General features: G+C 43.5%; 1 protein-coding gene and 1 pseudogene across 1 annotated transcript in view; one reads left to right on the top strand and one right to left on the bottom strand.

Moving 5' to 3' along the window:
* The window catches only part of Jazf1 (JAZF zinc finger 1), a 314,694-nt gene that overhangs the window by 113,390 nt on the left and 176,476 nt on the right, over positions 1 to 24,828 (top strand). The gene's annotated exons all lie outside the window — the stretch shown is intronic.
* Positions 5,417 to 5,886, bottom strand: LOC121828183 (cAMP-regulated phosphoprotein 19 pseudogene; annotated as a pseudogene).

Raw genomic sequence — 24,828 nt, 5'->3', positions numbered from 1 at the left:
CCTGGGTCCTGGGGATCAGTCACTTTACCCCTGCTCCCTAGACTCTGGTGAGACATGTAAAACCATCTCTACCTTATGTACCCAGGAGAAGTGCAGAGCACCGTGACAGGAGGGCTGTGGTGCTCAGAGACAGTTACAGGAACAGCTTAGCTGGCAGTCGTGATTACAGAAGTAGACAACCAGGAAGCCCTGTCTGGAGTGCTGGGAGTGTCGCAATCAGCCTGCCACTGTGTGTGTGCTCCTTCTTCCAAAAGTGAAGGTGTGGAAAAGGCCATTTTCAGACCAGAGGAAATGGACAAACAGATCCTCACAGAGGGGACTCTAGCATGTGGGGGTTCCTGAGCTAAACCCCAGAACTCTAACAGGGAAGGGTAGACTCTGAAGTATATACTTTGGAAAGAAGGAAATTGATCTCAAAAAAAGAAGAAAAAACTGCAGCTAAACAAAGCAACAAGAAATGAAGTGGTAAATAGGTCGGCAACTCTAAAGCAACATTAACTGTTGTGAGCTTTAAAACCCACCAGAGTGGAGAGCTGCTGCTGCTGCTTCCAGTCACTCAGTGGGAGGGTCTCACAGCATGATGCATCAGCAGGTATGTGTGGAGGCCAGAGGTCAAATTCCGGTGTCTTCCTCAGTAGCTCTCCACCTTACCTTTTGAGGCAGGGTCTCTTACTGAACCCGGTGTTCACCCATTTGGCTTGGCCGACCAGCCAGTGAGCTCCAGAGCTCTGACTGTCTCTGCCTCCCCAGCATGGGGGTTCCAGATGTATGAAGCTGTGCACCTGGCTTTTTACATGCATGCTGGGAACCTGGACTCAGTTCCTCATCCTTGCACAGGAGGTATCTCTTCAGATCGAGGCCCACGTTTTTAAGACATAAAATGGTTGATGATTAAATGAAACACATACAGAGTACTTACGTTGTGCTTGGCATGATAGTAAGTGCTCAGTACATTTTGGCTGCTTTGTCAGGCCTTGGACTATATTGGTATCTAAAAGTAGAATTTAGAATAGAAAAACCACAAAAATGTCAATGAAAGAGGTAACACATTGGGGCATGAAAACATGTATTTTATGTGCTGATACAATAACCATGCTGAATTCTTAGCAAATTGTTCACCATGTGCTGGTCAAGCCTGCAGTCCAGCCTATCTCTGTCTTTGGTAACTGTCACTCGTGAGCAACACTGCTCTCTCCTCAGACTGCTCTGGGGGAGGCTCTCAGGGCATGGCGACTCAATAGATATTTGCTTTACTTTTACTTTCTGATGTTGAGAAATTGAGAATAAAAGCCAAACTACTATCTGTCATTCTTCACGTGTTCCAAAAAGAACTTAGTGAATTTACATTTCAGCATGTTCTAGGACAGCTCAAAATCTTCTCCTCTGAAAGGATGGCAAATGCTTTGGCATGCACCCGTTAATAAAGAGTTGTGGAGGTGAGGGATTGAATAGGAACAAAGAATAATGATACCTGAGTATGGAAGTGTCACAAGAAAACCCATTTCTTTGTATACTAACCACAATACAATTAAAAAAAAAAAAGAATAGTAGAGGGAGTTCCAACTTAGAGATGGATACATTTGGAAATGTCACAGTTCAACTAACTCTTGAGTCATGGGACCAAGGACAAAGAAGGTAGGCAAAGAACAAGAGTGCACTCACAGTCATTTTGATGGTGAAAACAGGGGAGTAGGGCCAAACAGTAACCCAAGACTCATTGAGCATACACAGGAGAACTTTCCAGACCGAAGAATCTGTCTGCACTGGAGTTGAACCTACTACTTTGGCACTTGTGTTCCTGGCACACAAAAATGATTCCAGTGCCTTCTGTGAAATCTCTTGCTTATGTTCAGATAATGCGTTCATTTTCTTTTCTGAATATTATTGTCCAAGAATCTATTAAAGACTGCACTCCCAGGAATACCATTGGCAGGGTCACTCCTTACTACTGGCACGTATATGGGACATGAGCCACTGCCTGTCACTAAGTGACTTTATATTAAATACTGCCCAGCCACGCTTTGGTCCATTGCACAATCCAGGTTGTCTTTTGAAAGAGAAATCCCCAGGTTGTGCCTGCATCCCCTTCTCACCTACCTCCAGTGACAGACTACGTGTGATGGAGACCCTACTTCCGGAGCTCTGACTGGGGGCTTCCGAAGATGCTGTGGTGAGGAGACCCTTCTTCTGTTCACAAAGAGTAGACACCAGCAGCAGGTCTGAGTATAACAACATCTAACAGAAACCAGCCTGTGGTGATGGAATGTTCTCTGAAAACCCAAAGGAGGAGGGGGCATCAACTGAGCACTGTGAGCGGCGGGTCCTTACACAAGGCACTTGGTATTGCTGAGCTGAACTCTCCAGTGTTTGGCTTATGTTGTACGAATTACAGCAGCGGTCTGGGGAGTGAAAATGATTTGTACCTCTGGGTATAGTAAAGCCCACCTGTAATTCCAGCCCTCAGGAAGTCTGAGACAGGAGGATTGTGAGTTTTCAATACCCTGTACTGAAAAGAAAAAGATTTATGGAAAATATATTTGTGAGAAAAACAAGCTTTTACTCATGTATTCATAAACATTGTCATTGAGTCAGCAAATCCTCATTGTGGGCACTTTCCCAACCCTGAAGTGCATCCTTGAGTCCAACAGCTTTACCTCTGTGGCTTGCAATGTGTGTAATTAATAAGAAACTATAATAATAATAATATAGCATATAGTAACACAATTTAACTTGCAACAAACAAGTATTTGTTGTTCCTGCTACCACTACGTTAATCCATTGGAGGACTCTGGAAAGGAGAAGTTTCAGTGGTCTGATGTGAAAATTCAAGAATGGTGGTGAGGAGAGAGGCACTAACACAGAGGCTGGGTGGGAAACCTCCTTCCAATCGACTTAGCGATGTTTGCAGAGGCTGCATTGGAGCAAGGGGCATGGCTGATCCTGTTAGGGGCCTGAGTGCCAGGTAGGGACGGTCAGAAACAATGACAAACCATGGGAAGCAATTGGAGTTCTTAAGCAGTGAAGCCAGTTGATGAGAGAAAGCCTGAGGGATGCTAATGTTTCAGTGATGCGAAATGAGTGCATCAGAGTGGGCCTGAACACTGAAGGAGGGCATCACCACCATGAGGAAGAGCAGTCTCCGGGGTAAGGCCTCTTCTATTTAGTAAATTTGTCATGGGAACTTGAACACTAAATTTCTCAAGTCTTGACATAAAGGACACAAGTTCTAAGGTAGCCAACTAAGCTTTCAAATGGTTGTTTCACATTTGCGCCTTGGAGAAACACCACGTAACACATTGACAGCACTGGTGCTGGGGACTTGAGCAGAAAATGCAGTGAGCCCTTGGGGAAGGATGCCTCAGTGCCTGGGGTGAATTCATAGTGCCAACCCTTTGGCTTCCGCTTGATTCCTGGGCCTTCACTGCCCCCACTCCTCCTTTCTCCCAGCAGCCAGTACTACATTAACCAGATGGCAGGAAGAGAGGCAGACTGCGTCTAGAGTCTGCCTGTCTTCCTGCCTTCTCTCTAAGTGGGGAGACACCAGCATTTACCCTAATGGCCCCAAGCATGAGAGAAGCACATTTTATATCAAGCCTGGGCTTCCTAAAAGGAAACAGTAGAAATATTTACAAGTGACTTTAGTGTGGCCAGAACATTCGCACACAAACCACAAGGAGCAGCCCTGCGGCCGGTGTCCAAGAGGCTCTCTGGCTCTGGGTGGCACAGGCCCTGCAGCGGTGTGGGGGGGTCTGTTTGGGGGGCTGTTGGGCAGTGCATTTGCCATTTCCTCTGCAGGGTGACTGCAGGTAACTGGACTGCCAGGAACTAGTTAAGTATCCAGGAATCGGTTCTAAAAGACACGGGCCTGGTCTTCCCTTGTTCGTCCGTGCCTCTGTGACTACACTGGGCTTAGTTCTATGCCAGAGCCAGTAGGAAAGACTTGACAGATAAATGGTGTTGACTGAGAAAGACATCAATAAAAGTAACGTTTTACACACTTAAATGTGTGCTGGAATAGATGCCCTGGGAAGCAGATTTTTGTTTTCTGTCATTAATTGGATTGTAGCATGTTTCTTTTTTTTTTCCATAAAAATCCTTTTTTTTAATCAAGTTTTAAAAGTAAAGATAGACACTTATGTTTTCATATAACTGGAGCAGCCCAATAAGAGCCACACAAGCAAAGAGAAGATGGGGCCTGAGGAGAAAAGAGAAGGCAGAGAATGCAAGCCTTTTTTACTTTAATATTGCCAAAGTTGAGTGTGGAAGGAAAAAATTTTATATTAAGGAAGTTCATATAAATTATATGAATTGCAATTTTTAAAGTCAAAATGAAATGTTCTGCACAGAACAGAAGATATGCCTAAGCAACATATCATACTTGTAAAAAGTCACTGAAAGTCATGAATATTAGTAACAAATGAAAAAGCTTCATTCTGTAGCCGGCTGTGTAGAGACTTTAGTTTGGTGTTCTAACAAGCTCGATATTGTAAATAATTCTTATACAAAAGCAGCGACGGCAGGCACATTGGCCTAGAAAGGCTTCAAAGGCTTGTGCTCTGCTCTTGCTTGGCACGTTATATACTTTGTTTATTTGTTTGTTTTGTTTTTTGAGACAGGGTTTCTCTGTGTAGCCCTGGCTGTCCTGGAATTCACTCTGTAGACCAGGTTAGCCTTGAACTCACAGAGATCCACCCACCTCTGCCTCCCACATGCTGGGATTAAAGGCTTGTGCCACCATACCCAGCCATTATCTACTTTCTAATATGATAAAATTAATACATTCATAAAAGCTTATGCAAAATTACTACATTTACAAAAATAGCACAAAAGTGAATGCAGTAGTCAGTGCACGTGCACACCCATTCACATCCTCAGAGAAAGCTGTCCCAGCAGTGCAGAACTGAGGAGGAGCGTGAGCATCAGTGACAGCTGGGGAGTGCCAGAGTCCCCCAGGTCACACCAGAACAGGCAGATATCGCCCAGGTAAGATGCTCTTTTTACAGCTGGAACAGCGGGTGTAAGACCTTCGAGTCCAAGCAGTTATTCAAATCCTGCAGCATTTCTACTTGTGTTTGAATTATGGGACTTGAATTCCTACTTGTGGTCTTAAACTTCTGTCTTGCAAAATCCAAAAGGAAAAGACAGAAGAAAGCAATACAGTGGAGTTTCAGTTGAGTAAGAGCAGTATACAAAGCTGTAATAAGGAGGAAGTAAGGAGAGCAAGAGCATTAAAGCTGGTAAACTTGTTTGTTACTTGTTGGAGCCAGCTCTACACCAACTAGGTGATATGTACAATTATTGTCACGTCAGTTACTTAAGTCTCTGTTACACGTCCTTTGCACCAGTGCCCTGTTAAACTAACCAAAACCTCTACATATGCATGCTCCCTTACACACTGCCACTGCCCACAAAGCTGTCAGTCTCCGGTGACATAGTGAAAGGAAACAGAAAGCGGATCAGTAACGCAGTAAGGAGAATGAAGGACATTAGGAGACCCCTGCAGTTGAGTTCTTTTAATCAGCCAGCTTGCAGCAACCAGGGCTGGTTTCCTCTGTGGAAGGTGCTGTGAAGTGGGAAGTGGTCACCAGAGACCTCTGTCTGATCTGGGATGCACGAGAAGCTGCTTGTTCTCCATCTTTGCTCCCACCATGTTGTGATCCCCAGAATCAAAGTACTTCTGCACTTTCAGCAATTGTTTCCTACAAAAAAAAAGTGGAGCCACCAGACTTTTGTTCCGGTGAGGATGCCTTGCTTTTACCTTTGCTTCCTCAGCTTCCTCTGGACCAGTCAATGTATCTTCATTTCCTTTTGCTCCTCCAACACTCCCTCAGGAACTTCCACAGCCACGGCACCTCTTCTATCCCTGTGTCTCCCGCCAGTAACCATTCTTTACTTTTCAAAATGAAGGTGGGGACTGAAAGGCAGGCGTGGTGGTGAAGGTCTTTGATCCCATCTACTCGGGAAGCTGAGACAGGAGGATTGTGAGTACCAGGCCACCCTGTGCAGCTGTCTCAAAAGTAAAAGAAAGAGCTGAGAGTGTAGTTCAGTGAGAGTACCTGCTGAGCATGCAGGAGCCGCACACACAGATGAGGAGGGGAGCAAATCAGACACAGAAGGCACTCTATTTCAAGAAAGTTTAATCCTGAGATAGGATTAAAGGCTGACTCTCCTTTATACTTTTGATTATCAACAGATTTTTTTTTAAAAGATGACTGTTGAGCTGCTGGAGGGGTGGAAAGGCCCATGGCCCTCTGGTGTCTTCTTGCTATGAATGGATTAGCCTATGTCTTCTCTTCCCACTCCATCCCATCTTTTTGTTTAAATTCGGTGGTTGGTGGTATGAAAATGTGAACACTGTTTCATTTTAGGTTATCCTCTACTGAAATGTGTCTTTGAGATTACAACAGTTTTGGGGTCTTTGGTGTATTTTCCCTACTAATAGAAAATATGAAAATACTGTTTATGTATTATTTTCTTTTGCTAATATTATCAATTATTTCCTGAATGCACCCCTGAAGTATTCTCCTGTGTAACGATTTCAGTCTTACCTAAATCAGTTCACCAAATTAAGAAACAAGGGTTGAGAGTGTGAAGGTCAAAAGGAGTGAATCAACTCTCTCAGCAAATATTCTGACAGTGGGCAGCTAGCTCACTTTCAGTTTTTGGAGTATCAGTTTTCCATAATTTTCTGTCTTTATTTAAAAACAACTCAAGGGCTGGGGCTTAGTAGAGTGATTGCCCAGCAAGTGTGATCCTCTGTGTTTAATACCCAGCAAAACAGTAAGTAAATAAATAAAAAGTTCACAACAGACCCAAGATGAAAACTCCTAAGATATAGAAAGACATAACTATAGAAAGCTTTAAGACATTAGATTTGAATGACTTCTTGGAAATGATATCAAATGCACCGAGAACAAAAGAAAATAGATGACGTCTTAAAACTGATGCACAATAAAGGAAAGATTCAGTGCAAAGGCGACATGTGGAATGGGGGAGGCGTTTCCAGATCCTACCAAAGAATGTGATAGGTAGTTCTCTAGAGAAGATGGATAGATGACTAGTGTGCACATAAAAGATACTTATCTACACTGTCTGTAACAAACTGCAACTGAAACCACTTAATCATCACTTCCCACCCATGAGGATGATCAAAAATAGGCAAGAATGCAAAGAAGTGGGAAACCTTTGCACACAATTGGAGGAATGTAAAGTGGTCCAGCTACTTTGGAAAACAGTTCTTCAAAAACAGAAACACAACATTGTAGAAAACAGGTTCTTCAACAAGACAAAATTAAAATTGTAATGTTGTCTGTGAGAGTGGCCTTATGTCTGAGTGTATATCCAAAATATTCAAAGCAGCTCTGGAAACATTTGCACCCATATTCTTTGCAGCAGTATGTGCAATAGCCAAGATTTGGAAGCAACACAGATATATCTGTGAAGATGAGTAAATAAAGAAAATGGTATATCAACAGAATAGAGCCTTTAAAAAGAAGCAAACCCTTTTTGAACAACACTGTTAAACCCGAGACATTGTGTTAAGTGAAACAAGCCAGCCACAGAAGAGCGCACACAATAATGCTGCTCCAGTGGAGTGTCTAAGCAGTAATAATCATAGAAACATAGTTAGAACTTCAGTTACCAAGGGTGGGAAGGAGGGAGAATAATCACTACAAATGAATAGTAAGGAGTTTTGGTTTCACATGATTTAAAACAGAGCTGCTCACAATGTGACTGTTACAGTCAGCTGTCACCTTGACACAAGCCTAGAGTCATAGGGAAGAGGGAATCTCAGCTGAAAATTACCTCCATCAGATTGGCCTGTGGCCATGTCTGTGAGTCATTTTCTCAATTACTAGTTGCTGTAGGAAGGCCCAGCCCACTGTTGTGGGTGGTATCATCCCTAGGCAGGTGGGTCTTGCTTAGTACAAGGTAACTGAGCAAGCCAATAAGCAGTCCTTCTCCATGCTCTCTACTTTACTTCTACCTCCAGCTTCCAGCCTTGAATTCCTGCCCTGGCTTCCCATGATGATGGATTGTGACCTGTAAGCCAAATAACCCATTTCTTCCCCCAGTTGTTTTTGGTCATGGTGTTGATTATATCAACAGACAACAAACTAGGACAGCAGACATACATGACATTTGCTGGACTCTATACTCAAAATAGCTAAGGTCTCAAGTCCCCTGCTATGACAACTTTTGAAAAAGCCAGTCACCACACCTGTCACTGTTTCTTTGCATTAAAATGATCCCTCATTGTTGTATCTCATATTCTGATTCAGTGTGATTTTTGCAAGATTGATTTAGCACCCTGGCTAGGTATATTTTGATCTGCTACTGGTAAAAGCCAAGGGCTGAAAGGAGGTTTTTTTGTTTTTGTTTTTTTGTTTTTTGTTTTTTTAATTTGTGAAATAGCCTACCCTCTCTTGTCTCAGTGGCTTCATCTTTTGTGCAGATAGCTTGAGAACCCACCAGCAGGTAAGAGCTGACTGACAGAGAAAACTACAGACTCTGGTAGGGCACCCATACCTCCTTTGCTCTCATCAAAGTCAAGGTCCATAGATGTTGGTCCTAGAGCTTTTTATAGATTGGAGAGAGGTTCCGTGGATAACGTGGTTGCTGTTGGTTATCAAATCAAGTGTCCACAAAGTAGCGAAGACATGCAATTTTCTTCCTGCTGATCAGTTCAGGGTTCAGAGCATCTAGTTTTCAATACAAGCAATTCACTACACTCTCAGTTAAATGTTTACGGGTATCTTTGGAAAAAGAAAATGTGGTCCAATTACCAAGAGGAGAGATTAATATATCCAGTTTATTTACAGTGTGTGACTCACTTAAATTATGAACCTGTTAACCATACAAAAATGACAGAAAACAGAAACATCAGAGCAAGTTAAACATTTTGACTTTTCATTAATGATCGTCAATATAGGAAGTATGCACAAGGTTGATTTTTTTCTCTTTAAACATCACAGAGACCTGCCGCCAGAGTAGCCCTGCAGTTTGAATCTGTCACAGGTTCAGTGTGTCTGCTTCCAAACAGGAAAATACCCCCCTCCCTTTTTTTTTTTACTATGCTACTCTAGAGTGTTGAGACTCCATCAGTAAATCATGTGGTAGGGTTTCAAAGGCCAGTCTAAATCAACTTTAGCTGTCATTTATTTCCTTGTGACTTTTGCTACAGTTTGAGCTACTAGTTGATTTTAATTGTTCTTATTTACAAGGCCTCAAATATTGATGAACTGTGTCATTTACAGCACCCTGGTGGTGCTGATTGTTGTAGCAAGTTTTTCTAAGAACTCTAGTACATTCTGCAGGCTGAAAACAGGCTGCAGAAACTGGTGTACTGGAGAAAGTTGTCAATGCAGTGCGTCAGAGGCATTGTCGGTCGGGATAGCATGTCACAGAAGAACCCTCTAGCAGGCGTTCTCATGGCTCTCAGAAAGGATCAATAGCGAACAGCAAAGAGAGTGTTAATACCTCAGCCTACAAGCATGACTAAAGGAGTATGCTTGGAATTCCTTTTTTACCCAACAATTAGAGAACACATATTCTTTTGAAGTACGCATTTGATACTTAAAAAAACTCAGTTATGGACCAGGCCACATTAAAATTTTCTGCACATTCCAAAAGTACCACACCAGGCAACAGTCCACACTTTTCACTTACAAAGCAGTAATAATGGTTGTGGGCAGCCCTCCTAAGCCTAATTACTTGAGATATTTAGAATACTCCTTATAACTGTTGTTGCTAGAGTTACGTGATATCCAATTCAGATAAAAAACATTCCCTCGTCTGAAGTGTGCAATCATCACTAATGTGAGGCCATGTCCACTGGCAGGCACTCCCCATTTCTCTCCAAACAAAGCCTGGCAACTTTTAAACCTATTTTCTGCCTCCTGGACAGAGTGTGTCACCTGGAGGCCAAGCCATGATTAGAAGCTTGGGATTTATATCCTCAGTGTCTGCTCCTGAGAAGCTGGAGACTCTTAGTCACAGGTGATGGCTGTGTGCTGAGGTCCCGGTGATCATCCCCACCCAGTGAGCTGTGTGAGCGCAGCAGCTCTGGCTTGGTGAACTGGAGCTGCTGTGACAGCTGCACCAGGGGCCCAGAAGCTCTGCTCCTGCAGGCCTCCTCCACGGCCCTCCCTGAGACACGGCCTTTGGAATAAAATGGTAAATTAAGAGGCTCTTCTGGATCAATCTAACAAATCCTCAAAGTATAGAGGAGGGTCATAAGAACCTCTAGTGTAGAGCCGGCCAGTCATTAACCACTCTATGGTGTATGAAATGGGGGGCAGTCTTGGGGTCAGAGCCCGAGCCTGTGGGACTGGCTGACTTTGACCACAGTTATAACTGAGCTGAAGAGCAGCACGCAGATGAGAACTGGACAGTTGCTTGGCGTGCGGGAGAGAACATGTCTAGGGTCAAAAGCGAAACGTGGAGAAATACTGTGACAGGAACAGAATCTCTTTATGCTGATTCTAGGCTTTCCTATAACCCGGACCACTCAATATGTCACCTTGTATGTGGAGCTTCTTCTGTTTGCTCCGTGGTCAGGATCCAGCCACACTGCAGCATGCATAAGCAGAGTTCCTCTACGGCCGCTGGGCCATGAAATGCATTTTGTTTACGCCCTCACCCACTAGTAGGCATGTGGACTGCGTCTCCCTTTTGACTATTATAAATAACGCTCAAAGTTTTTTAGGCAAACATGTTTTTACAATTCAAAGAGGAGGGTGCTTGACGGTGGCAGACTGCTGAGAAGTGCAGAGAGAAAAAAGCCAGCAAGTGCAGCCCGAGGTGCCCCTGGGGCACACAGTATAGCGTAAATTCGTCACCAGACAATTGGGGCGTTGAAATCAAGGTGCAAGGGAAAGCACAACAAAATCAACGAGAATGACAGGTGCACAGGGAGCAGAGATACACTCTGAGGTTACAGAAACAAGTGAGGACAAACCCAGCCTGACTTCAACAAGAAATGGAAACAGTTCTTTGGAGCTGTAGCTCCATGCTAGGAATCTCTTCAGGCTCCACTGCAGGGCAAGGAGAGACAAGAGGCTCATGTGGATTCCCTATACATCTGTCATCTTAGTAATGAACGTGAGTTTTTTTTTAACAAGGACACGTTATTGAAATTGACTCAAGCTGGATCACGTAGTTAGAAAATAACTTCAGAATAAAGTACTTCTCCACCTCCCAACCCACTATCTAATTCTTGAAAAGTACCTCCCTCCTAAGGAGCAGATTTTGTCACTGGCAATTTGAATGTCTCCAAAGCAAAGAGAAAGCTAGGAAACATCTAGGTCTAGTGAGAAGCAAAATTAACTATTCTAACCTAAACCAGACAAGAAAGCAACTTAAACAGCATGGAACTGTCTTCACTTCTTAACATAGATGGAAAGCAAGTGTAGCAAATTCCAGAATAACAGTGTGCTGTGGCATGGTAAGTTTGCTCTGTAAGACCCGGTGCGATACTAGGAAATCAGTACACTTCACTTAGTCAGTAGCAGAGAAGGCTAAAACCCATCTGTCCACCTCGATCTGTGCTGTTAGGACCAATGATGAGTTGCTGTAGCAAAATATCCAATGTTGTTGGTTGTTTTTTCTCTTTTTGGGGGCCCACCACCCAGCTCCCAAATAAATCACACATGGAGGCTTATTATTACTTATGAATGCCTGGCCTTAGCTTGGCTTAGTTTCTTGCCAGCTTTTCTTAACTTATGCCGTCTATCTTTTGCCTCTGGGCTTTTCCTTTTCTATTCCTGTCTACCTTTCTTTGTTTCTTACTCTGTGGCTTGCTGTGTAGATAGATGGCTGACCCCTGGAGTCCTCCTCCTTCTCTGGCTCCTTCTCTCTCATTCCTTCTCCCAGATTTCTCTTTCTATTTATTCTCTCTGCCTGCCAATCCTACCTATTTCTCTCTTCTGCCTTACTATTGGCCGTTCAGCTCTTTATTAGACTATCAGATATTTTACACAGGCACAGTAACACAGCTTCACAGAGTTAAACAAATGCAATATAAACAAAAGTAACACACCTTAAAATAATATTCTCCAACAATCCAAGGTGGGGTACTTTATAAAGAAGGGAGTTTATAAAGTATGCTTAGTTACCATACCAGCTTTAGAGACTGGAAGTCTAAAGTTGTCTAGCCTAGGTGACCTCTGATGAGGGCCTCCGAATGGATGACATCAATTACAGTGACGAAACACAGGCAGGGGAGATCACACCAAGAGGCAGAAAACAGGGGTTAGGGCCTGACCTTTCTCTTGTTGTAATGATTTACTTTTCTATGAGCTATCTCAAGTCCTGTGACAACTAGACCAGGCCCTTCGTATAGACTCAATAAGCTAATTGTCTTGCAGCACCTTCCATGTATATTAGTCCAATATAGTGGGTCCTCCAAAAACTGTACTTAGGACTGCCGTGTACCCAAAGAAATCTAAGTGTGTATACAGTAAAGATGGCTGTACCCCTGCATTCACTGCCCATCAGTGGATGAACAGAGGGAAAATGTGATATTATATATACACACACATATATATATGTATATATATGTGTATATATATGTATATATATATCCACAATAGAGCAATAATACACCATAAAGAGAATGAAGTTATGTTATGTGGAATAAGTCTGATTCAGAGGGCAAATATCCCATGTTTTTTTCACATATGCAAAACCTAGAATTTTAATAAAAGGCATGCAAGTAGGGAAAGACAGTTTGGTGGGGAGGGTAAGGATGATGGGTGATATGATCTAATACCTTATATAGGTATATAAATCTATCACAGTGGTGTTCAGTGCTTTGTATGATTAATATCTACTAATAACAAAAAAGCTTTGCCACCCAACATTAGAACACTGAGGCTAACCACACATGAACCCTGGGGGACCACATTCAAGCCATGTCCAAGAAGAGACCTTTAGTAAAGTTGAACTATCCTTAGCATATCAAGCAACAAAAATGAGTATTTTCCCAATATAATAGCTCCAGTCAAATATATAATTATATGCAAAAAACGCCTTTCCCAATTGTATCATAATCTATAAAAATACAAGATAAAAATAAATAAAAATATACATGAGGCAAGTGATGGAGCTTTACTGACAAACACAGTGGTAACAAGGACCACACTTTCTGCAATCCCAATAAAATCCCAAGAGAACTGTTTAAGACTTGAAAAGTTGTTCCTGAAGTCCACATAGAGATGTGATTTAGCAGAGTGGCAAAGAAATATTTTTAAGAAGAGAAATAGTTAGAGAATGTTTGCCATGGCAGATCTGTGACCACGTTAGGGAAAATTCATAAGTGGATCCACATGCACAGGAGGTTTAACATGTGATCAAGGCAGCGCTCAGGTCAGCAGGCGAAGATGGGCTGGGCAAGAAGTAGACCGAGTCATTGGCAGTCTCTTTGGGAAAACATACATGTTTAGATCCCTAATTCATACCACACACTATATTTCAAATCTTTAAAATGGTAGAAGAAAATAAAGTAATATAATTTTATAGTCCTGGAGAAGGCCTTTAAAAATATGACAAGGAGCCCTGAAGTCTTAAAATGTTTAACAAATTCAGTTTCATGAACTCATGCTGGAAGAAACTATAAACAAAATTAAAGTATAGACAGCCAACTGGAGAGAATATGTGAAACACATGTAACTGGTAAAGGGTTACTATCCCAACCTCACAGAGTGTTCCCTCAAACCTGTGTAGCAAAGGGCTCTGCAGTGAAAACCCATCAGAGCAGCCTACCACAAAAGAAATAGAAAGTGTTGCCATGGATGTCCAGATACCTCCCATTTCTATCAAGGAAACCAGTATTCAAGCAAATTTTATATATTGGCTTGTCAATATCAAAATACGTGATGATGCCCATTACTTGGAAGGGTAAGATGTGACGCCTGGGGCTTCTCGGGTGCTGTGGCTGGAAGGTGGATGCAGAAGCCGCTGAGGAGGGGGCACCTCTTCAAACTAGACCATACTGCATTCAACCTAACAGATGAACTGCTGTCCAGTGGAAATTGGTTATAGCAACAGTTATAGCAGTGATAAGCAAGTAGGCCAAGTATCCTTCTGAAAGGGAAGGGTTTCAATGAAATTTGGACTGTATGTCGAATGTAATGTCACACAGTCATGAGAAGGAACCATTTTTATGATTTGTCACAGGCCAATGCTGTATGTCAGCCTAGAAGCTTGAGAGCTGACCCTGTGTTAAATGGTGGCCATGAACTCCTCCTCCTGAGGAGTGTGTGGAAAGTAGTGAGATAATTCCAGCATCATACTGGGCACAGTGTGGAGCCAGTTACAAGAAGCAGAAGCAAAAGCCAGCGCCACTAGCTCTGGGTTTGCTTGTGCTTTGAGAAGGTTCTAGAAGGACGCTCACACAGTTCACCTAAGGGAGTACTGAGAGCTGAGCTTCGTTTTTAGCCTGATACCTCTGGGTGATTGTGTTAAACTGCTTACTGTATCTCTACTTCAAACAAAAACAAAAACAAAAACAATCAATAAATGCTGCTTTGTGGTTTTTAATGTTCACAAGATTCGTTCTTTTTAAAAGTGGCTAGAGGCCTCCTGTGAAGTGGTTCTGCTGAGGGCGGGACCCCATGCTACCCTCACTCCCATTCTGCCATTAGCAATTGTCGCTGTGTTGAAGACACTCAATTCAGAGTTGTCTCTGATCATGGATGGAATGATCAGAATGATCCAGAACCCAGGGAGAACCTTCGGGAAATAGTTTAATCTGTGCTCACATAACCTTTCCTCAGCCTCCCTTAGAACATTCCCCTGCCTGCAGCATCCCTCCCATGGTTCTGCACAGGCTGACACAGGAGGAACAGCCAGACTGCCTGGGGAGTTGCTTTGGGGGCTGGAGGCATTTATCCACACACCTGCTGCCCCCTCCCCCCATGCCTTCTTTGAAGAGGCACAACAAAGGACCTTCCTTTATTTTCCTCCTCCAAGCCTTCCTCTTCCCTCGCCCCCCCCCCCCAGGCCAGGGACTGGTCTCACCTCCTTCAAGGCCATTGACCTCTGTGTCAAAATTTCATTTCTTTAGGATTGAACTCATTCTCACTCGCTTTTCCAGTTGCTGAAAGCATTAGAGGAAAACTGAGATTAAATTGCTCAGTTCTGGTACCCTGCCTCAAATGGGTTCAGGAAGGGAGGCCAGCCCTTTGCACTAGTGTGATTATAATATCTGTTAATCTGTGCACCACCACCACCACCCCCAGCAATTAAGTGAGACGTTGAGACTTTGGAATTCTGGGGTGGTTCTTGCCCTTTCCATGGTCCTGTCACACTGGCAGCATCGCCAGAAATGAAATCATTTTTCATTACTATAGCTGCCCCCAGGCATAGACTCAAAAAGGACAGACTTAATTTAAAAACTAAAGAAAAATTAGCTTTCTCTGTAACTCCTGGTATCTTGCTGAACCCTGGGAGAACAAGGACAGACAAAATCCTTTACTGCTTCATTTCCTCAGCATCAGTGAGGATAGTGCAGAAGCCCTGTCCTCCATCCTGCTCCCTGCAATGGGGCACCCGTCCCCAGGAGCTATCTGTCATACCTCAGAACAGCACTAGTGAAGGTGCCTCATTGTGCAGCTCCTGTTTGCAGATCAAAGGGTGGGACTGAAGAAGGCAGGATTGTGGCCTCCCAGAATGCCTAAATTTTCAGTGATTTTGTTGTTGTTGTTGTTGTTGAAGTAAATTTTGCGGTTTCAATGTGCAAGTGAATTTCACCATTTGATCACTGTAAAGAGTGCAATTCAGTTCTTCTCAGTGTCCTCTGAGTACTGAGCAGTCACCCATAAAGCAGTCACCCGTCTCCCCTGCTCCTGCCAAGCACAGTGTGCTCCTGGAGCACGCTGCAGATGTGCTTAGTCTGGATGTCTTATGCCAGTAGAATCCCACCGTGTACGCTGTCGGTGCCTTTCACTTAACGTGTTTTCTGGGTCTGCCTGTGCTTAGCTGCATCAGTACTTCACAGGTTTGTGTGGTTAAATGTCATTCCATTGTATGAAATGTGGCACGTTTTATTTATCCATCAGCCTTGGGTTGTCTTGGTTCTTTTCATTTTTCATCTACTCTAGATAGCACTGCTCTGAAAATTTATGTGCAAACCTTTGACAACCATTTTGAATTTGCTTGGGTAAGTGACTGGAACTGGAGTTGCCAGGCATGCTGTAATTGTCTGTTTAACTCTTTGAGAATGTACCAGAGAGTTCCCCATGATGATTGTGCAAAAAAAAAAAATTTTGAGATAGGTCTTGTTATGTAGCCCAGGCTAGCCTCAGACTCCTTTTTGTTTCTTCTACATCCCAAGTGCTAGGATCACTGATGATGCCACCATGCTCCACAAAGCAGAAATCAACACCATAATATGTTTAAGGCTCTATTACATTCACAGTTCTTCATTCTTAAGGTATGCCAGGCACTTGGCTGGACCATGAGATCACAAAGGTGAATAATAAAAAGCAAGCAGTTCTGGAATGAACATGGCATTGGGAGGACAGAGGACATTTATGCTCTGGTCCTCAGAAGATGTAGTGCTTAGTCACTGGGTAGTAAAGAACAGGTCACATGAGAAGAGGCAGACCCACACTTGAAGCATCGCATCCCGTGAGTGCAGATCCTCAGGTCAAGACCCAGGCCCACATCACTTGGAGTCACTGCATCCAAAGAGCCAGCAGCCTGGCAGTTTACTGGTTGTGCTGTTCATCCTCTTCATGACTTAGCATGAGCCTCCTTCAGGATCACGATAAGCTGTCTGGAGATGCTTGGGTCTTTACAGAGGCTACAGTACTCTCAGTACCCTGTTTCTGCAGGGTGTTAACCCCACAGTAGGCCAAGCACAGACACTTAATAGAACACATCCCAGTGCATGAGAAGCAGCCCAGACAGCAGCATATGTTGGAAAAACAACTTCTATCAAGCAGCAGTTGAAAAGATGGTATTTCTCTGTGTGTGCATGTGTGTACACATGTACATTTTCATGGGGTGCGTGGTATGGAAAGGGTGACACATACATGTGTGTGTGCATTCATGTGGAGGCCAGGGGGCAGCCTTGCCTCTCACTCCTCAGGCACTACCTGCCTTGTTTCTTGAGCCAGGATCTTACTGGCCTTCAGCTTGCCAAGTAGGCAAGTAGGCTAACCTGTTGGCTGGTGAGGATCCACCTGCCTCCCCAGCATCACTGCGTGTGAGTTCTGGGGGTCAAAGCCTCGGGTCCTGATGTCAAGCACTCCGTGACTGAGGTGTCTCCCCTGCCTTTGACTGACTCTTTACTTTGCTTCCAGCCTCGGAAGCTCACAGGCCTGTCAGTTGCTGCCACGCAGAGCACTGTTTCCAACCTGCTCCCACCCTGTCCCAGACTCACGGTGCTTCTTGGATGCCCCAGATCAGTCAGGTGACTGTCACACTCTCTTCAGCTCCTGTTCCCCTCCTTGGACTGTGACAGATGTAGACGCTTGTCCTCCAGTGTTCGCATTCAGGCCCGCCTCTTGCATCACACAGCTGGCTTCTTCTCCAAGCCTCTTAACACCTGTCCACCCTTCAAGACCCATTTCCTGTCTTCAGGGCTGTCTTCCTTCTGGTTTATGATATTTTCTTTTTTTCTTCCCCAGGAGGATTGTCTCTAACCCAGAATTTTATTCTCTGGTGTTGACTCCACCATCTTGGACTGGGCTGGAGGACAGACCTTCCCAGGGTGGTCTTGAAACTTGGTGCACAGTTTGAACAGACTTACTTCCCCTCCTCCTCTGAGAGAGGAACTATTCTTTAGAAGAAGTCAAACGGGTTCCTAAACAACTCCTTACTAAGTTTCATAAAACAGAGGCAATAGTCTCCTTTTGTGTATAAGAAGTAGTATGTGTCTGAGGTATGTGAGAGGACCCTTGTGGACATGTCTGTTGGCAGACAGCTGTGTTCCTGAGGAATCCTTTCCCTGAGGACTGTTAATAAGGAGTAGGAAAGCAGTTCTTTCCTAAATGCTGGCAAGAAGACTTAGAAGCAAAACTCTGGACCCTAGTGGTATTATGGTCACAATCCCAAATCAGATAATGCAGAGCATGCTTTTCTGTCTAGATTGATGAGTGTGGACACAGACCTGATGAATGTCTAGGGAAGCTGGTCTTCCTGAGAGCCTCAGCTCAGGATGCTTATGGGATTCTGGGGTACCTCATAATTTTGCACACTATGAGAATGTCTAGTTTCATTTTCCTATATCTGTGTCATCTTTAAAAAGAAAAAAAAAACTGGGCAGTGATGGTACACGCCTTTAATCCTAGCACTCGAGAGGCAGAGGCAGGTGGATCTATGAGTTCCAGGCCAGCCTGGTCTACAGAGTGAGTTCCAGGGCAGCTAGGGCTACACAGAGAAACCCTGTCTTGAAAAAAAAAAACAAAAAACAAAAAAACAAAAACAAAACAAACAAACAAACAAACAAAGCTTATTAAGCCCATCTAAATCAGGTAAAGAAGTGTAATCATTTGGGGCAGTCTAACTTGGAGAGAAGGTGGTAAGCTCCCCTCCCCCACAACTAGCCAGCATCCCTTCTTGCACCAATGCAGTCTTAAACAAATGCCTAAATGATCTCAACAGTCACGTGTGTACACGCACACACACAGCTTTGCCAGCTACAAAGTAATTCTTTGAGTTGTGAGACACTGTTTTGACTTTTAATTTCTTCAAACCAGCTTGTATTACATACATTTTAACTTTAAGATCTTTAGCCATATAGCTCTAGAGTACTCATTAATCTGGAACTTATGGAAAAAATCATGTATCTAAGAACCTATTATGTTAGCTACACAATAGAATACAATGGTGTGGTTCCCACAAAGATTTTCTTTCTTATGATACCGTTTTGTCTATGGCTGTACCACCCTGAACATACCTGATCTCTTCTGCTAGATTATTTTAAGGCATGTTAACTCTACAGGTATATTTGATCATTTATATTTAATAATTAAGTATTATTTGTCTTCAGTATCTAAAAGGGCTCATGAAATCAAGCTAGTTAGAGAACTATGTCACATCCTCTTCTGGATCCTATCCTGAACTCCTCCCTTGACTCCAGAAGGTCCTGTGTTGCTGTTATTTATTACTTTATCAAGCCATTCTTTGTAGTTGGCATCTAAACTCCACATGTCCACAACTCAACTCTGATCGCTCAAAGGCACACCATGCCTGCTGCCTTCCAAAGCAGTGACGGTGACACCTCCACCTGTCTGTCACTCAGCTCCCACTCGGGCTTCATCCGACTTGACTTTGCCCAGCCAGCTCCTGCTTGCCTTGGCATAATGACACCAGATGTCTACTCCAGTCCTTCTTGTGGCCAAATTCTTACCACTTCTTTCTTGGCCAAAACAACATTTCTTTCCATGGAGCTCTTTCCCCTTCTCTCTCTCTCTCTCTCTCTCTCTCTCTCTCTCTCTCTCTCTCTCTCTCTCTCTCTCTCTCACACACACACACACACACACACACACACACACTCTCTCTCTCACACACACACTGTCTCTCTCTCTCTCTCACACACACACACAATCTGTCTCTCTGTCTCTGTCTCTATCACACACACTTTCTGTCTCTGTCTCTCTCTCTCACACACAGACACACACTTTCTGTCTGTCTCTGTCACATACACACTTTCTGTCTCTGTCTCTCTCTCACTCACTCAGACACACACACTTTCTGTGATTACATATGACTCACCCTCCCTTCTAGACTGATCTCTTCCCAAGGATAGAGCACACCCTGGCAAACAGTTGGCACTCAGGAGAGTCTGGAACCAGTTACTAAGTGGATTCAGTGAAGGCAGCCAGCCCCAGCTTGTGTTCTTTAAGTGGAGTTTGAATAATCCAGTATTCCACTTGAGTGAAGCCTTTGCAAAAGTTGGGCTTGTTTAGAATGAAATTAAAAGTTTTCTTTAATGTATAAAGAATACCCTTTAATAATACTTTTGATTTGCATTATCTGGACTCTCAGCATTTTTTTAATGTGTTGGTGTCTTCAGCTGGAGGACTTTCTGAAAGGCTAACTTTAATAACATAAGACCTGCCATTTCCATAGGGCCTGGAATAGATTCCAAAATGCCAGAGAAAATTAAATGCAAAAAAACTCCAGTTAATTAGTGTTTCAGAATAAATTAATGTTTTAGGTCTGACTTTAACTGACAAGAATAGTGGATTTCAAAGTTGAAAGTGCCACCTTTTCTTGTCTGTATTTTGTACTGTATTCTGTCATTCCATTATTTATCTCCTGAGTGGGGAGAGGAGCATATACATAATGAATGTTAAAATAAAAAGCACAATTGCAGTGATTATCTTTAGAGAAGTAGTTTTTAGCAATCATTTTGATTACATGATAATCCATAAATTTTCATAGGTGAAAAGCAATCTTGAATCTCTTTGTTCTCAAGGTGCAGGAGAGACCAGAAACTAGCTTTTCTGTCTGAGCCATGTTCCAGGAGCTCTTCCGACCCACTGCCTACATCCTGGTCAATCTATTATGGAATCCCTGCAGTAGGGGCAGAGAAGCACATTTTCATTCTATCTGCATAATTTCTTTACTTTAGATACTCAACTCTAGAAAAGAATTTGCAAAAACTGCAGTCATTCTTTTTTATTTTGTCTTCTCATCTTCTTCTATAACTTCCTTAACCTCAGTTTCCAAGCTGAGAGGTTACTATTGTGTCCTTTGTGAAGGAGCTATTGCAAGATAATAAGATGTTTGTGTGTTCCCATCCGGGCACTTGATACTAAAGCATGTTAAAAACACTTAGTTCATGGAGGATTCATCTTCTAAGAATGACTAGATAAATGCCTGAAGTCCATTTAAACCTTGAGATTCTGTGATCTTGAGCCGGGCAGTGGTGGCCCACACCTTTAATCCCAGCACTCAGGAGGCAAATGCAGATGGATCTCCGAGTTTGAAGCCAGCCTGGTCTACAGAGCGAGTTCTAGGACAGCGAGAGTTACATAGTAAGACCCTGGCTCGGAAAACCAAAGAAAAGAAAAACAAAAATCTATGATCTTGGGGCTGGGAGTGAGCTTAGTGGTAGGGTACTTGCCTAGCATTTATGGGGCCCCTGCATTCAATGTCCAGCACAATATATTAAAAAAGCATTTTGTGATATGATATCACATACTGAGCAGTAATAAAATTTTGTGTATCTTCTTATATCTTAGCAAAATTTATTTTCTCAATGTTAATTATTAATTTTAACAAACATTTCAGTGTAGCTATCTGATCAGTTCACTAAGCTGAATAGTTAAAAGAGAGAAAGACTTGTTTTGTGTGTACTACTTCATGGGTGCTGCATGTCCAATCAGGCTGAGTAGACACTCGCTTGGCTTCAAATTCATGTGTGTAGCTCCTTGTGCTCATATATGTTACATGAAGGGCTGGCTGCAGGCAGTCTGGAACCCTGGCCAAGTTCTGGCTTTTGCTTAGCCATGCATTTGCTGGAGCTGTGCTGTGTGTGCTGCTGCTTTGGGAATTTGGGCCATGTAATGTGCAAGCAATTCTCAGGAACATGAGTTTCAAACACTGAATGTTCTTAAGAAGTAACAATATTATTTTTGAAAAACCTTTAAACAGTTTTGGTTTTTATATTTAAAGGAAATATTATCTCCATTATTTATGAATGCCCAAATGAAAACAAATTCAATAGCAGCATTTTATCTTCTCCTCTCTTTTCTTTTATGTAGTCCAATTATGTAAACAAAATTACATGAATCATTTGCTTGACAAGTTCATTTCTACATTATATTTATAATGTCTGAACCATAAAACTCTGAAAAATGAGCTTCTATATCTACTAGCTATATGAATACTAACACAGTAAAGAGCTGTTTGCAAGGCTTGAGGAGCTGGGCTTCTTACCTGCGGGCATGTTGAGCTGATCCTTGGAAGAACAGCTGCAGAATTCTTTGTGGGCTTATTTTTGGCTAAGTAAATGAAACACGGACACAAGCAATATTAGTACTTAATTGAAAGAAGCCTATAAACTTGAGGGTGACCATGGCCTTGAGCTGTGCACGTGCACAGACTCTGTAAGGAAAACTCCCATTCTCCCTCGTTCTTTTGGTGTTTTACTATTGTTTGTTGGAGTATTTGCTTGTTTGTTTATGGTAACTGGAGATTGAAGCCAGGGCCTCATTCATGCTAAGCACATGTTCTACCCCAGAACTGAAGACTCCTAAGTCCTTAGTGAGGTAGGGTCCCGCTAAGTTTGCCAGGCTGTCTTTGAACTCACTGTCGTTGAACACAAGGAGGCCTTGCATTTGTGATCCTCTTGCCTCAGCTGCTGCAGTCCATGGGATTGCAAGCCGGTGCCACCAGGCCTGGCTAGATGGTATTATGGTGGCAGATTTCCATTTTTAACTACTCTGCTTTGTACCATCTGTAAAACTGTTCAGCTGATTGTCATGCTTTTCTTTTTTGGTTTTTTTTTTGTTTTTTTTGTTTTTTTTGTTTTTTGTTTTTCAAGACAGGGTTTCTCTGTGTAGATTTGTGCCTTTCCTGGATCTCGCTCTGTAGACCAGGCTGGCCTTGAACTCACAAAGATCTGCCTGCCTCTGCCTCCCAAGTGCTGAGATTAAAGGTGTGTGCCACCACCCAGCTGTCATGCTTTTCTAATGAAAGCATAAAGCTTCTTGTTTCTCCTATTTCAATAATAATCCATGGGAAGGGAAAGTTTAAAACTCTCCCTGCCTGTTCCTATCAAAGCATCATATGCATATGTGTCTAGAGGGAGACACCTGAGCTCTGTGGAAGTTCTGAGGAGGCACACTGTCAGAAGACACTGTGACTATTTGTGCAGTCCAGAAATGGGGGACCTGCCTCAGCAGAAGGGTGCTCACAGCTTCAGGGTCTCAGACAGTCTAGAGTTCATTGCTAAAATTCGAATTAGGCAACCTCACTATCCCACCAGCTCAGGAAAATGGACTCCTGTGGACTGGGATGTAAAGAGTTGGTTTCGACTCTTTATGTTGTAGCTGTGCCCAGATTGTAGTGGATTGAGATCAAAGGAACAGAGACACAGCTACATTTGGAAGATCCTTACCCTTCTTTCAGAAGAGGAGACTGAAGCTCTGGGAAAGTGAAGTCCTCTTCCAGAACCACAGAGCAGATCACTGGATATGCGAATATGACCACTGGCCTCCTGGTCACCCTCCATTTCTGTCCTTCCCTGAGCTATGTTCTATATTTCTTTTTAAATTTGTGTGTTACCATTTTTATTTTAAGTGAATGGGTGTTTTGTCTACATGTGTGCCTGGTGCCTAAGGAGGCCATAAGAGGGCATCAGATCCCCTGGAACTGGAGTTACAGCTGGGTGTGAGCCACCATGGGAGTTCTTGGAATTAAACCTGGACATTCTGGAAGAGCAGCAAGTCCTCTTAACCACTGAGCTCTCTCTCTAGACCCTCAAATATTTCTTACGAAGCATGCAATTGGACCAAGACTGCATCCAGAACAACCACTACAGGCTGTCTGAGAATTATGCTAAAATAGGTATTTATTTGTACATTCCAGAAAACTGGAAAATCAAAAAGTAACTGCTTTCTGACTGCATCTCTGGGATATTATCTTCCAGTTCTCTGCTCTGTACCTCATTGTTGAGACATGTGCAGGAAGACATAACATTAAAGTATCAGGAGATACGGAGTCTGTGGATAGTCTAAGCAGGGTCTGCATGAACCCCAATAAATTTCAAACAGGCGGTTGGCTCTCACTACATGGTAGGGATTTCTCAGCCATCTGTTTAGGACCCAGCATCTTCCTAATGTACCCCGGGCCAGTGACCTCTAACCACTGGGGATTTTGAACCTAGATATTGAAGGTGTGCTGTCAGCAGCCATGTGGAAAGGGAGTTTGTCCTGAAGCTGCAGATACTATGCTTGAGGGTTCCTGGCGTGCTTGCTGTCTGGTGTCCACTGCCTAGATGTGTATTTTCTCCCCAGGTGCTTCTCTCCATCCCACATATTTCCCTTCACCCCAGCATTCCACACCCCAGAGTACCAAGGCAGGGTTATAATGTCCAGGCCTCAAACAGGGGTGGGGGTAAAAGTCAATGATGACGTCGGTAAGGCAGCTTCCCCTCCTCTCCTGTTTGGTACGGGGGCTAGGGTATTTTTGAGCAAGCCCCAGAATACCTGTGTTCCCCAAATAAGTCCCAGTCTCCTTCCCAAATGAGCCACACTTGGAACGGTACCAGGACACTGTTTATCCAAAGCCAGTGCTGAAATCAGCATGGCTCCTTGCATCCTGGTGGTCTCAACAAACTGAGTGGAGTCTGTGGCACCCCCCAGGGCTCGTGCTCCTCGCAGGCTTGGCTGCTGTGAGTGGCCCTGGGGAGCCTCTGAAAACCTCACTGCAGCAGTCAGGTGAGCCGGACTGTGTCCCTGCATCGGTGTCTTCTGGCTAAATTCATCAGACTCTGGCTGACGTTCATGGCAGCAGAGGGCAAGGCTGCTGGCCGGCAGACATTAGTGTGTAGCAAGCTTTCTGGTCAGACCTTCTTTGGGGGACCACCAGCTCCCAGGAATGACACTGAGACCTATTGTTAATTATGAAAGCTTGGCCTTTAGCTTAGGCTTGTTCCCAACTAGCTCTTCTAACTTCACCAGTTTTTATTCATCTGCATCTGCCACATGGCTTTTGCCCCTCTCCCATTCTGTAAGTCCGACTTGCTGTACACCTTGCTGGCATCTCCCCACCACCCTTCTTCCTAGAGTTCCCCTCTCTCCCCAGAAGTCCCACCTGTCCTCTCCTGCCTAGCTATTGGCCATTCAACTTTTTATTAAACCAATC

The sequence above is a fragment of the Peromyscus maniculatus genome, chromosome 3, assembly GCF_049852395.1.
Source record: "Peromyscus maniculatus bairdii isolate BWxNUB_F1_BW_parent chromosome 3, HU_Pman_BW_mat_3.1, whole genome shotgun sequence".
NCBI lineage: Eukaryota > Metazoa > Chordata > Mammalia > Rodentia > Cricetidae > Peromyscus > Peromyscus maniculatus.
The sequence above is the reverse complement of the archived record's forward strand: the minus strand, read 5'-3'. Positions and strand labels throughout refer to the sequence as shown.